Source organism: Canis lupus, chromosome 24, assembly GCF_011100685.1.
Source record: "Canis lupus familiaris isolate Mischka breed German Shepherd chromosome 24, alternate assembly UU_Cfam_GSD_1.0, whole genome shotgun sequence".
In the NCBI taxonomy this organism is placed as follows: domain Eukaryota; kingdom Metazoa; phylum Chordata; class Mammalia; order Carnivora; family Canidae; genus Canis; species Canis lupus.
In genome coordinates, this window is record NC_049245.1 from 1,158,735 (window position 1) to 1,170,899 (window position 12,165).

Consider the following 12,165-nt stretch of genomic DNA (forward strand, 5'->3'; position numbering starts at 1 on the left):
TTCTCAGTTATTGTTCCGCTACTGGATTGTTTTGAAATCCCCATAGCTGGTACAAGAACACAGTACAGCCATCCCTCCTAGGATTTTCCCTGCAGTCATCGAATTGTGAGCAATTTCTTTGTCATGGTTTTCTTTGTCATAGGTTTCAGGAGAAACTTTAAAAAAAAAATTTCCTAAGTATTCTTGGAAGTTTTGGATGCGGGCAAAAATAAAAAGAAAAATGTTCTTTTTGAAGGGGAAAATAGCATTAAACTCAATGAGAAAAATACCGAGTGATCTAATGGAACATATGGTTGTAAGATATGACCTATAGGGGACCCCTGGGTGGCTCAGTGGTTGGGCACCTGCCTTTGGCCCAGGGCGTGATCTCTCTCTCTGTGTGTGTCTCTCATGAATAAATAAATAAATAATCTTTAAAAAAAGATATGACCTATAAAGTTATGTTTTGATTCTTTAAAATTGTGGACTTTTACATCTTTATCATATCATGGGTGGGGCTGCAAGCTCACCTTGCCTCTGCTAGCTCATTTTCCCTCACTCCTTATTTTTTTTAAACTTTTTAACACCCACAAAAATTTCCTTTATGTTTCGTTTTTCTTTTTCTCTAAAACCAATTTATACTTTTGTTTTTAAGCAGTAAAAGTAATTTTCTTTAACTTCCTTTTCTATTTTGCTGAGAAACTAACATTACAGTGGGTCAGTGTCTTCAACAGCTGCTGAAAAAGCATAAAGAGCAAAATGAAACAAATTTTTGTTATTGCATGTCTATTCTCAGGGAAGCCCAGCTGTGATCCTTCCAGCAGACAGAGCAAGGAGAGGCAACTGGAGACACTGTATCCAAACATTCTTGTCTCTGTTGTCAAATGCATTCTGCAAAATAAACTTTATTTTATAAATTTCATATTATATCCTATTTGAACTTACTTTATTAGGGTAAAATTTAAAATGGCCCAACTAGGGGATCCCTGGGTGGCGCAGCGGTTTGGCGCCTGCCTTTGGCCCAGGTTGCGATCCTGGAGACCTGGGATTGAATCCCACGTCGGGCTCCTGGTGCATGGAGCCTGCTTCTCCCTCTGCCTGTGTCTCTGCGCCACTCTCTCTCTCTCTGTGACTATCATAAATAAATAAAAATTAAAAAAAAAATAAATAAAATAAAATGGCCCAACTATGTACTAGGTGAGTGTTTTAAATGTTGCAAATGTGCTCTTGTTACAATTTTGGTGAGCTTTCTCCCCAAGCCTATTATGAAATGGAAGTTGTTAATAAGTATCCAGCAGCTGCCAGCACTTCTCAGCACAGTGGGACACAGGGATTCCCACAGGCCTGGCCTTTGTTAAGTCTTGCCCTCTGGTTGTTTTTTAAAAATCATAAGGAGAAAAGAGGAACTCGTAAAGATATTAAAACACACAGGCATCAGCAGAGTGAACGGGGTCACTGAGGATGGAAACCAGGTGCAATTCAGAGATGGAAGAGGAGAAAGGGCTGGCTTCTTCACTCATATCTTCATAACCATTCACAATTGGGCAAATTTCCTGAATGTAACATGCACATATGTATCCTCAAATCCTCTGTTTAATAAATATTTCCAACATACTGCAATAAGCTTCCATAAAATGCTAGGCTCTGTCTCAGAGAACACTCTATTAACAAAGGCTAAAAAATAGACAAGTAATAGTCTTATTCATTAGCCTCTATCTCTTGGAAAGGAGATTACAGGTCCCTGTGGGTTCTCCCTCCAGCACCAGTAGAGCCTCCAATCTGAGCAGTCTTTGTCTAAACCTAATCCCCATGTCTACCCTGACTCCATAAAAGGAACAGCTGGTCACCATCTGTACAATAAGACTTTTCCTATTGGAAAATGTCATCTGATCGCCCATCAGTCTTCTTTTCTCAAGGCTAAATGACCCTGGTGCCTTGACCTCCTGTCTAGGTCTAATTTTCAAACTATCTAAGGATCTACATTCAATTTACAAAGCAAGAGAATCCTGACATCAACAGAAAATAGGAGCCAAGTGCTGACTCTCCACCCTCAGTCCTGCCTGTGTAAACTGTGCTAGCAGTGTGACCGACAAAAATTGCTAGGACCTAGAGACCCTCGTCTCTCCAGTCCACCCCCGGCAGAGGGTGTCCTCTTTTATTGGGTGTCCTCAGGTTCAGAACCTGAAATGACACCTGCTGGATTTCTTGTGAATACTTTCTTTTTCTCTCTCTCTTTCTTTCTTTTTTTTTTTTTTTTAAGATTTATTTATTTATTCATGAGAGACACAGAGACACAGAGAGAGAAGCAGAAACACAGGCAGAGGGAGAAGCAGGCTCCCGGCAGGCAACCCAATGCAGGACTCGATCCCAGGACCCCGAGATCATGCCCTGAGCTGAAGGCAGATGCTCAACCGCTGAGTCACCCAGGTGCCCCTCTTGTGGCACTTTCTAAACACTTTTCCCTATTGAGTCTTTCTTGAACTGCTTGCTTAGGTGTTCTTTCAAAAAATTCCAGTTCTTCAAAGTCTATTCCTTATTCTGCTTTTCTTTAGACATATTATAAATATTTTAAACCACGGAGTTCAGTACATAATTAAGCTGTTTCTTGCTAAGGGCATAGTATATGCTATTGGATTTTAGTATGCATTAGAATATAGTCGCATGTACCCAGTGACCCAAAGGTACATTCTGCACAGATTTGAGGTAGAAATGATGCCCACCCACCTGCAGTTTACACACTAGGGAATAATGTGGTGCAAATAGGTGTCAAGACAGAGAGTTGTATGTTTTCCCAGGGGAAATGGGAATAATAGCCTGGAGTGACCAAACAACAGTTCATGTTGCAGTCTCCCAAATGCCCTTATACAACCATCCCTCAGAGTCATGGGGCCTAAGAATACCCATTGAACACCAGTCTCATGTGGTGAGAATTGCCCTCTCCTGGGAGTCTCTCTGGACCTTGCTGTGTTGAGGACTTGCTTGCTGGTCATGTGATGGATCCCAGAGCAGGTCCAGGGAAAGGAAGCTCTCAGTTTAAAAGAGGGAAAAATAAGTAACTACAAGGAGTCAATATGGAAGAATGCTACTGTCCTGGCAGGCACAAAGAACTATAAATCCCCAAGTAATGATCACTGAAGCAAATGTGGGAGGAAGGGGAGGGCCTTTGTGAGATCCTGAAAAAGAGGTATTTCCTCTTATCCTAAATTAACTGCCTGAGAGGATATTCCATGCTTTTGGGTCCCATATCTGCTGACTCTACACTGTCATACTAAGCTTTTTATTTTTCTGGCATTGTGTTTATGGCTCTCCTGGAAGTCCAGTAAAACATCAAACATGGAGAAGAGGTGGCTCAGAGGGGGCCTGGGTCAGGGAGCTAGTGGAGGAGGACAAGGGAGAGACCTAAGGAGATGGAAGTGTAGGGCCTGGTGGCTTTGCCCAAGATCCTGCAACAGATTTTTCTTTAGCTCATGGGGAAAGCTTACTATGAAAAAAGTCACATATTAGGACATTGCTGGAAGATTTGCTCCACATCCATCATTCAGTAAGTAATCACAAGCAGCTACTTTTAAAGGCTGAGGCTCTGTGTTATTCTGGGTTTGCAAACTGTCATCTGGATCTTTTGATCAGAACTATAATGCATCACTCACCAAGGAGTAATGGAGGGACCGTGGGCTGGGTTCCACATTTCAGCCTAAGAGATGGTCTACACTCTGAAGGAGAAATATATGTAAATGGTGGGATGAGAAGGAAGATCAACCAATAATTAAATGTTACATGAGAGTTTAGTGACCACAGATAAACAAATGGTCAGAAAGGAGACATGGCTGGTAGATTTATAATGTCAGTATTGTGGTGGATGCTGGGATGAACTGGCCAGATTCCCCTGAGAAAGTACAGGACTTATTACCATTGTTGCTGGAACTGCTGTCAGACCCTTCCAAACACATCAGCTGACAGTCACTCCACCCAGAGTCACAGCCCCTGTAGGCCACAGCTTCTATCTAGTGACTGGTGAGCATAGGAAAGCCCCAGTTGGGGACAGCTTTGAAGGGCCATGCCAGGTCTGGAGCTCCATGGCGGGGGTGGGCGGGGCTGGGTTGGCCCTGGGTCCAGCTCCTCTAACAAATGCTGCTGCACAGGTGTTGATCCCAGATCCTAGTATCCAGGACCCAAGACCTTGAAAAGCTTCCTGCACACACGCACCATTTCAGGGTCTGCTCTTCAGGAACCCAACTCATGGAAACATTTTTCAAAACATAAATCTGATCTTTAAAAGCCTCTACTTAAAACCATGGAATGTCTTGCTATTGTGCTCCTAATCCAGACCCTGACCCTTAACTTGGCCTGTAGGCCTTGCAAGACTTGAGACCCTCTCCAGTCTTACCATGCACCGGTTTGAAGTTCACCAGCTGCCTCTCCCCAGCCTCTCGCCAGCCCTCTGATGTTCTTGGCATATAGCAAGCACTGACATGTGATTAAATAAATGAGTGAATGAATGAATGAATGAATGAATGAATTGAAGAAATGTGCTAGGATTGTCCTTCAAGTCCTCTTATTCTCTTTGAGTATTTAACTGGTACACAACCTCCAGGACCTCACTTGAATTGTCGTTCTTCCAGGAAACCCCTGATCCTCACACTAAGTCAGATCCTGTGGTTGCATTTTAACTGGTTCCTTTCTTCCATCTCACTGACTACTTGTAGCTGTTCACTTCTCTGTGTGATATATGTATTTCACATCTAGCTGCACATGACTTCATTTCCAGCTGAGCCACAAGTTCCCCGAGGGCAGGGTCCCAACCATGCTTCTCCGTGTGTCATATGTATGTGGCCCACCTAGGTGCTCAATAAGTGTTTTGTGAAGGAAGGAGGGAGGGAAGGAGGAAGAGGGGAAGAAAAAAAAAGAGTGGAAGAAAGAAGAAAGATGGAGGGAATAAAGGAAGGAAAGAAGAAAAGAGGAGGGGAAGAAGGAAGGAAGGAAGGATAAAGGAAGGAAAGAAGGAAGGAAAGAGAGGAGGGAAGAGGAAGAAAGGGAGGAAGGAAGGAAAGAAGGGAGGAAGGAAGGAGTCATGGTTTAAAAATTAGCTCCATGTCTACCTTTGTCTCATGTCCTGATCCTGGGGTCTTGGGATCAAGTCCTGCATCGGGCTCTCCTCAGGGAGCCTGCTTCTCACTCTGCTTATGTCTCTGCATCTCATTCTGTGTCTCTCATGAATAAATAAAGAAAATCTTAAAAAAAAAAAAAAGATTAGCTCCAACATTGTTGGTGTGGACTGCACATGGAGGTCAACCTCAAAGGATGGGCAGGGTTGCAAAGTTAGACATGGAATGGAGCTTTCCAGGCCAACAAGCAGCCTGGAGGAAGTCCAGGAAAGATGGGGTAGGCACAGCGCATACTGAGGTGAATGGGGGAAAGATGGTATATTCTAGAATCAGCAAATAGGAGGAAGGGATAAAGGCTAAGGCTTGAGGCCAGACCAGAGCTGGGCACTGGAAGTTAAGGGAAGCTTGGCTCAGTTTGGCAGCTATGTCTTCCCTTCAGCTGTTGCAAGTGCTTTTCATAACTGGACATGGGAATAGTTTTTTTAAAGTGTATCCATACAAAGCTGATCTTGAGCCAAGAGCCAAGCCCCACCTCCTGTTGTCTCCGTACAAAAGAAAGAGGCCTGTGCTCTCCCCCCATGATGAAGCTCTGAGGATCAAGATTGTGGGGGAGCATTATGTCATCCCTGTGCCAAAAGCACCAAGGTGAGTGTACTGTTGATGAAGGACCTACACAGGACCTTTAAGACATGGCTCCACGGTTGGAGACCAGGAGTTAAGGTGAATTTTAAGATCTTACCTCTGCTTAGCACCAACTTTTTAAGGATGCTATGAGCTAAGGATGATAATCCATGCAAAAGGACGTGAGCTGCATGGAGGATGACAGAGCCTTCTCAGGGAGATGAGGGAAAGCCGTTCGCACACATTCCCAGGCACTTTCTTTTGTGAATGTCTGGGAGGAACCAGGTAAAAGGGAGACTGGGGGCAGCAGAGAGCACCTCACACAGGGCTCCCCAGCTCTAGGGGGATCTGCACCTTCTCGGGGGGCCAGGGAGTCGCAAAGAAAGAGGCTGGTAGAAAGCAGCTCACAGCTTTCAGGTTTCTCAGCATAAAACCCAGAGTGTGGGCCCTGGCATTCGGTCAGGTGGGGAGAGTGGACCCCACGTTATTCCAGAACTCAGCTTCTACTGTGGCAGGGTGATGTCCCTGGCTTGAAGGCAAGTGGCTGATGTTTGGGAATGACAAGGCAGCTCCTGCTACTTCATTCCTTTGAGAATCTACCTGCTGCTTCCCACGGATGGACTCAAACTGCTGTGTCCTACCAGGGAAGGGGCCAGCCATGTGCTTGTACCTGCGGACAGGGACAGCACCAGCACACGGTTCACCCCAAGCTCACTCTAGGCTCACCCCAAGTCAGTACCATGGCCGATTCTTCGTGTGAATGAATGCACTGAGCTCTCCAGGCCATGTGGTCATTATACCCATTTTACAGAGATGCCACGTGGGACAGAATGTCAGGACTCTGGTCCCGTGAATACAGTCCAGAATGGCTGGGGTGGACGGGTAGGGACATGTAGTATGTCCAGCACGGCACTCAGGGCCTGTGCTACCCACAAGGCCTCTTCTCTGAAACTCTCCTGACTCCAGGTGACGAGCACGTCCTGTTTCTGCAGCTCTGCCTCCCAGACCTGGAAGAACTAAAGTTTCTGATCTCCAGAAAGCAGCGGGATCACACCCTTCTCACTAATGAGATTACTTAGGGCATTGCTAAATTAGGAGGACCTATCCTAGAATTTTTAGTCCCATCACCAAGGCTAACCTGTACCCACCATGGGGGGATAACCAGGTCCTTAGAAGGGTTCATAAGGTACCAACTACCACCAGCCCTCTGATGGGGTCCAGTCACTGGCTTGTGTGGTGACACGCGTTGCTCTGCTCCGAGGAAGCTGGAAATCAGGCTCAAGACATGAACACTGTGGGGTGGGGTCGGGTCCCCCAGCATCCTCGGTGGGGTCCTTGTGTCACACATGAGGGGGCAGTGACCTCTGCAGGAAGCCTACCTGTGCTTCCTGGGGCTCACTTGGAAAGAATGGGCCTTGTTTCCTTACTGAATTCAAACAACAGCCCTGTTGCACATTGATCCTTTGACCTCTTCCAAGCCCTCCACTGAGGGCGTTTCAGAAAGTAAGTGGCTTTGGTGGGGATGATGGAGCTCCCCTCAAACCCAAGCTGCTCCCTCACTTTGCTCTGACCTTGGGCTCTGGGAAGGGAAAGAGCCAATTGCCCCCATGTCTGAGGCTCATCCCCAGATGAGAGGAGCGGGGCCCTGAGCCTGTGCCAGCCACCGCGTGCTGCCAGGGAGTCCCTCTCGGAGGCCTGGGGCTGCAGTAAAGGTCAATGAGGCCACAAATAAAAGGCCATGTTCTCTTCCCTGTGCCCGCTCCTGCCTCCCTGCTGCCAGCATAGCAGGGAGCTCTGGCGTATGGGGCCCTCGCCATGAAGCCCAGTTAGGGTGGGGGAAGCCATTTTTTTCCCCTGGACTTCAGGAGCCCCTTCATGAGTAAGCTTAAAAAATAAAATCCAGCCCCCACCACCTCACTGCTGCCTGCATGGAGGCTTCCCCATGTTCCCCAGTGAAGCACTAGCCCCCCTCCTTCTCCCTCTGTCTTGTCTCTCTGTCTCTTCCCTCCCCTTGCCCCTAAATACTTCAATGTGTGTCCCCTAAAAACATGAAAGTTCTCTCACTTCAAAGAAGACCAATACAAACCTATCAGCTAATCTACAAACCTCTTACAGATTTCAGCAATTATGCCTACAATGCTCCCAGGGCATGTTGTCCTTGCTGTCATCCCTTTGGCTTCCTTGAACCTGGAACAGCTGCTCACCTCCTTTGTCTCACAGCCAGGACACTGCAAGTGATGACAGTTCAGTTTTGCACCACAACCCTCCATTAGGGCAGAGGGCTGCGGGCCTAAGGCCTTGACATGATACTCCCCCAGTGCACCCTTCTTGTGAGAACTCTTTCTTTTTCAGATTTGATGGAGGGGCTGAGAGGCTGAATAAGGGAAACCCCACCGGGAGTCCTGATTACCTGGCTTCAGTGGTCCCAGAGAGGAAAGCAGGCAGGCTGGCTCCTTCTCGGGCTTCCCCAGGGGTCCTCGGGAAGCAAGGGCTGGGCAGGGGTGTGGCCTGACAACCCAACCCTCTGACGCCAGGGTCAGAAGATTCAGCAGTAATTCAGGAGTCAGACACCTCGCTATCCTCTGCCTCAGCTTCACCCTCAGAGGAGAGCACAGGGAAGGCCCCGGTGTGGAGTCTAATTGTCCTCAGGGTTCCTCCTGCCTTGGTCCCAGGGGAAACTGGGAGGAGATCCTTATGATCCATGGTCTCAGTTTCTGTTCCCCTGAAAGAGGTGCCGACAGCTCACACTGGGGACAGGCGATATATTCCATGTATTGAGGAGAGGACTGGGAAGCCTGGGGAGGAGGAGGGTCAGGAGGGAAACGGGAGGAAAGGAATGATGACAAAGTGGGGTGAACGAGCTGCTGGTGTCCATGGGCAGTTGAGGCTCAGTCCCATCCGGTCCTGGGAGACACCCTGCCACTAACAGGCCTTAGCTTTGTGGGGGGCAGGGAGCTGGCACCTTCACTCACCAGCTCCCGCCCTGATAGTGTACACTTTGCTCGAAGGAGGCAGGTCCCCATCACCTGTGGCCCACCCCCTCCAGAGGCCAAAGAGCAGCGCGGGGCAGACACACTGAGCCCTTGGCAGATGTAGGGGTGTCTGCAGGTGACCTCTAGGGCAGGGTTCTGGCTAGGGCCTTTCTTTTCCTTTTGATCTACAAAGACACTCCTTCAAGGTTGAACAGGAAAACCCAGGAAGCAAGTAATTTGCTTCTTATGCCTCCAAACACATATTCTCCTTATACCCTGAGGCCTGGTTTTCCCAATAAAAGAGGGAAAAGAACAGTTACATTCGGCTCCAGAGGGTCCCTGAGTGGGCCCAAATCAGGTCATCCTGCCAATCTCTTTAGGACCTTTTCAAGTTCACCAAATAGTTTTCCCCAAATAGTTTTCCTCTTCCAGTAAGCCTTCCCAGACTAACACAACCCACAGGGAGAAATGGCAAGAGGCCTCTGCTCCAAGGGATAGGCCGTGGCTGCTCCAAGCCTGAGGCCACATTCTGTTGCAGGGGAGATTGTAGAGGGGTTGCTGCAAGCTGTCCCGGGCAGGGAGGGCAGGGGTAGCAGTACGCCCAGCAGCTTACTGCATTTACCTCTCTCGTTCCTGTATCAGAGAGTGAGCCCTGGGGGAAAGGACCTACAGTAAAGCACTTTCAGGGGCTCAGGAGGAAGGAACATGCCTGGACCTGGGAACTGGAGGTTCCTGGCTCCCCGGGGGCCAGGGCAGCCACAGGGCAGCCCAGCCCAGTGAGGGAGTGTGCTCCACGCACACACCTCTGTAGAGCTGAGGGGTGTCGTGTGGGTTTAGTGGAGCCACAGTACTGGGGGAGGGAGCGTGGATGAGCTCACCATTGGGCTGCAGCTGACCTCAGATCTCAGGCTTAGGTAAGAAAGCCTGGTGACTCAGACTCCCATTTGTATCCACTTACTTCTCCAACCCCCTCAAAGCAGTGGAAGCCAGATTGTGGAGGGTCGCAAGAGCCTTGTTATTTTTAATGGAGGGCTTCGAGGGATCTGACGATGACCCAGGTCCCCCGAGGGTGCTGGGACCCTGACTGTGTGACACTTTCAGACCACACCTGGGCTCCCCTGGGAGGTCCAGCCCATCACCCCCAGGGCCTGAGTTTCATGGTACAAAAATACACCCTCAGGTATCATTCAGAACGTTCCCTGTTGGAGGGACAGGCAGCGAGGCTCTGGGATCTCTGTCTTGCTGGTGACACAGGGGCTCACGTTCATGGGGCCTCACCAAAGGGCACAAGACAGAAAGGAAAGAATTGCCCGGGAAAGCAGCAGGAGCAGGGGTGGCTGCTACTACTTTACCAGAAATGAATTAGCACAACTGCCAAAAATATGGTTCCTATCCGTCTATCAAAACTGAGCTAGCATCTTGAGATTTAGATAAGACATGTGCTAAAGTGGGCAGCTGCTTCGGGCTAGGGGAGTGAGGGTTTGCCTGCGATGCAAGTTTAAAAGCAGCCTGCCAAGCTGCGGGCCTGCGATGGCCTCGAGGGTGCGGCCATGAGAGATGAGAGGAGAAAACAGGCCAGCTGCAAACGTTATGTTCTCACAAGTGTGCTTACAACTGTTCCCCTCCTCAGCTGCTCTGGCCGGCCAGGGCCTCCCAGACACAGCCTGCCCAGCCCTTCTCGCTGCTCCACATGTTGCACGCTTACCACCTTAGCACGAAATTTCCCTGGTATCTGCAAACCCCCACCCGTATGCAGAGCTTGCACCCTACAAGCAGCCCCATGCCCTTTCCTTCTGCCACTGTGCCCTCCTGGCAGGACTGGCTCTGGGGGCCAGGTTCTGTGGTTACCACGCCCCGTGGCTCTGCCGGAGCCCATCCTCCTGGGGAGCTTTCTGAGCTGTTGTGACCGGGATGTGCAGTGTTGTGGCCACCAGAGAGAATGACAGGCAGGGGCCACAGAGTAGAAGTAGAACCACTGCTGTGCTCTGTAACTTCAATAAAGCTAATTGAATCTCACGCTTGGGGATTCAGGAAAGCTTGCTCCCATGCGTGGAGCTCCCGGGTTGTCTGCAGTGGCGGGGCTCTGGCTCTGGTACCGTGGGAGGGTTGGCACTTGGCTCTACCCATGCCCAGAGGGGAAATTCCAAGCTCAAGAGATCAGTGCAGTCAAGCCCACATGGTCTGTATCATGCGATCTGGTCTGCTCTCTTCCCTCTAAGCACATGTGGGTCAGCCCAGGGTGGGAAACACCCCGCCAACGTGCCCGGGCTCAGGATGCCTGAGAGCACTCCCAGACCTGTGGCCGTCCTCCTGTTGCCATCTGGTCCCTGCAGCTGGGAATTCATGCAGTGTCTTCCCCCATGACACATGGGCCTCTCCCAGGGTCCCAAATACTCTAAGGAAACTCTGCAGGACAGGGGCCTGTTGGGTCCCGCAGGCCACGCATTTTAGGCTTTTTAGATAATCTCCAAATGATGTTACTCAGAGTCACCATAAAAAACTCAATGTGTATTTAAAACATGCCACACATTTCATAGCTTCACTTTGGCTTTTGTTCATTTTTAAATGTATTTGGGAACTCATGGAGTACAGGCATACCACACACACACACACACACACACACACACACACACACAGAGCCCTCCTTAATTAACAGCAGGGTGCTCTTCTTCCATTGAAATGTAAAATGATAGCAACTCTTCCTCTTATGGCCTCATTTATTTAGTTAAGAGACTCCTGGGAGGAATGTTCCTGCTATTCCCTGATATAAAGCCAAAAAGATCCTTTTAAAAATGTTCTTTCAGTTCCACAAAAGACACCTTTAAAATTGGTTTGTGTTAGAGCATGTGCTTGCTGTAACCTGGAAACCTAAGTACAGTGATGTCATTTCTGTGTTGTGGAAGTCCAGCTCTCTCACAAGGGACAGGGGATGTCTGTATTTGCAACCTCTGGCCTCCTGGCTTATCTGTTGCCCCAGGAAGGGGCAAGAGACCTTAGGGCAGCTCCAAGGCATTGTGGTGGGTCTGGTATTGGGGACTTTGGTTCCTCAGGCATTGTGGTTGATACAGAGGTGCCCAGATCCCTTCCAAGAAGGACGGTGGGTGCCAGTGTGCTCAGCAGGGCCTTCTAGCTGTCAGATCTTCAGTCTGGCTCAGCAGCAAACAGTCTGCAGCTGGTGACAGGTGACAGCCAAGCAGGCTGTAAAGGCTTCTACTGGGGGCCCAGGGCCAGTGGCCAGAGGTGAAAATTACGTGTGAAAGTGACATGGATGGTAAGCATGCATGCATTTCAGGTTACTCCTTGAAAGAACAAAACAGTGATGACAATGATGAAAATCACTCATAACCCTACTTTCAGGGATAAAAATTACTAGCATATCAGTATATTCCCTTCTGGTTTTCTCATGACTATGTCTACATGAATTTGCTTTATTTTGTTTTGTTTTTTTTATAGGCTTGAGATGGTATGCACCATCCACAGATTCAAATCTT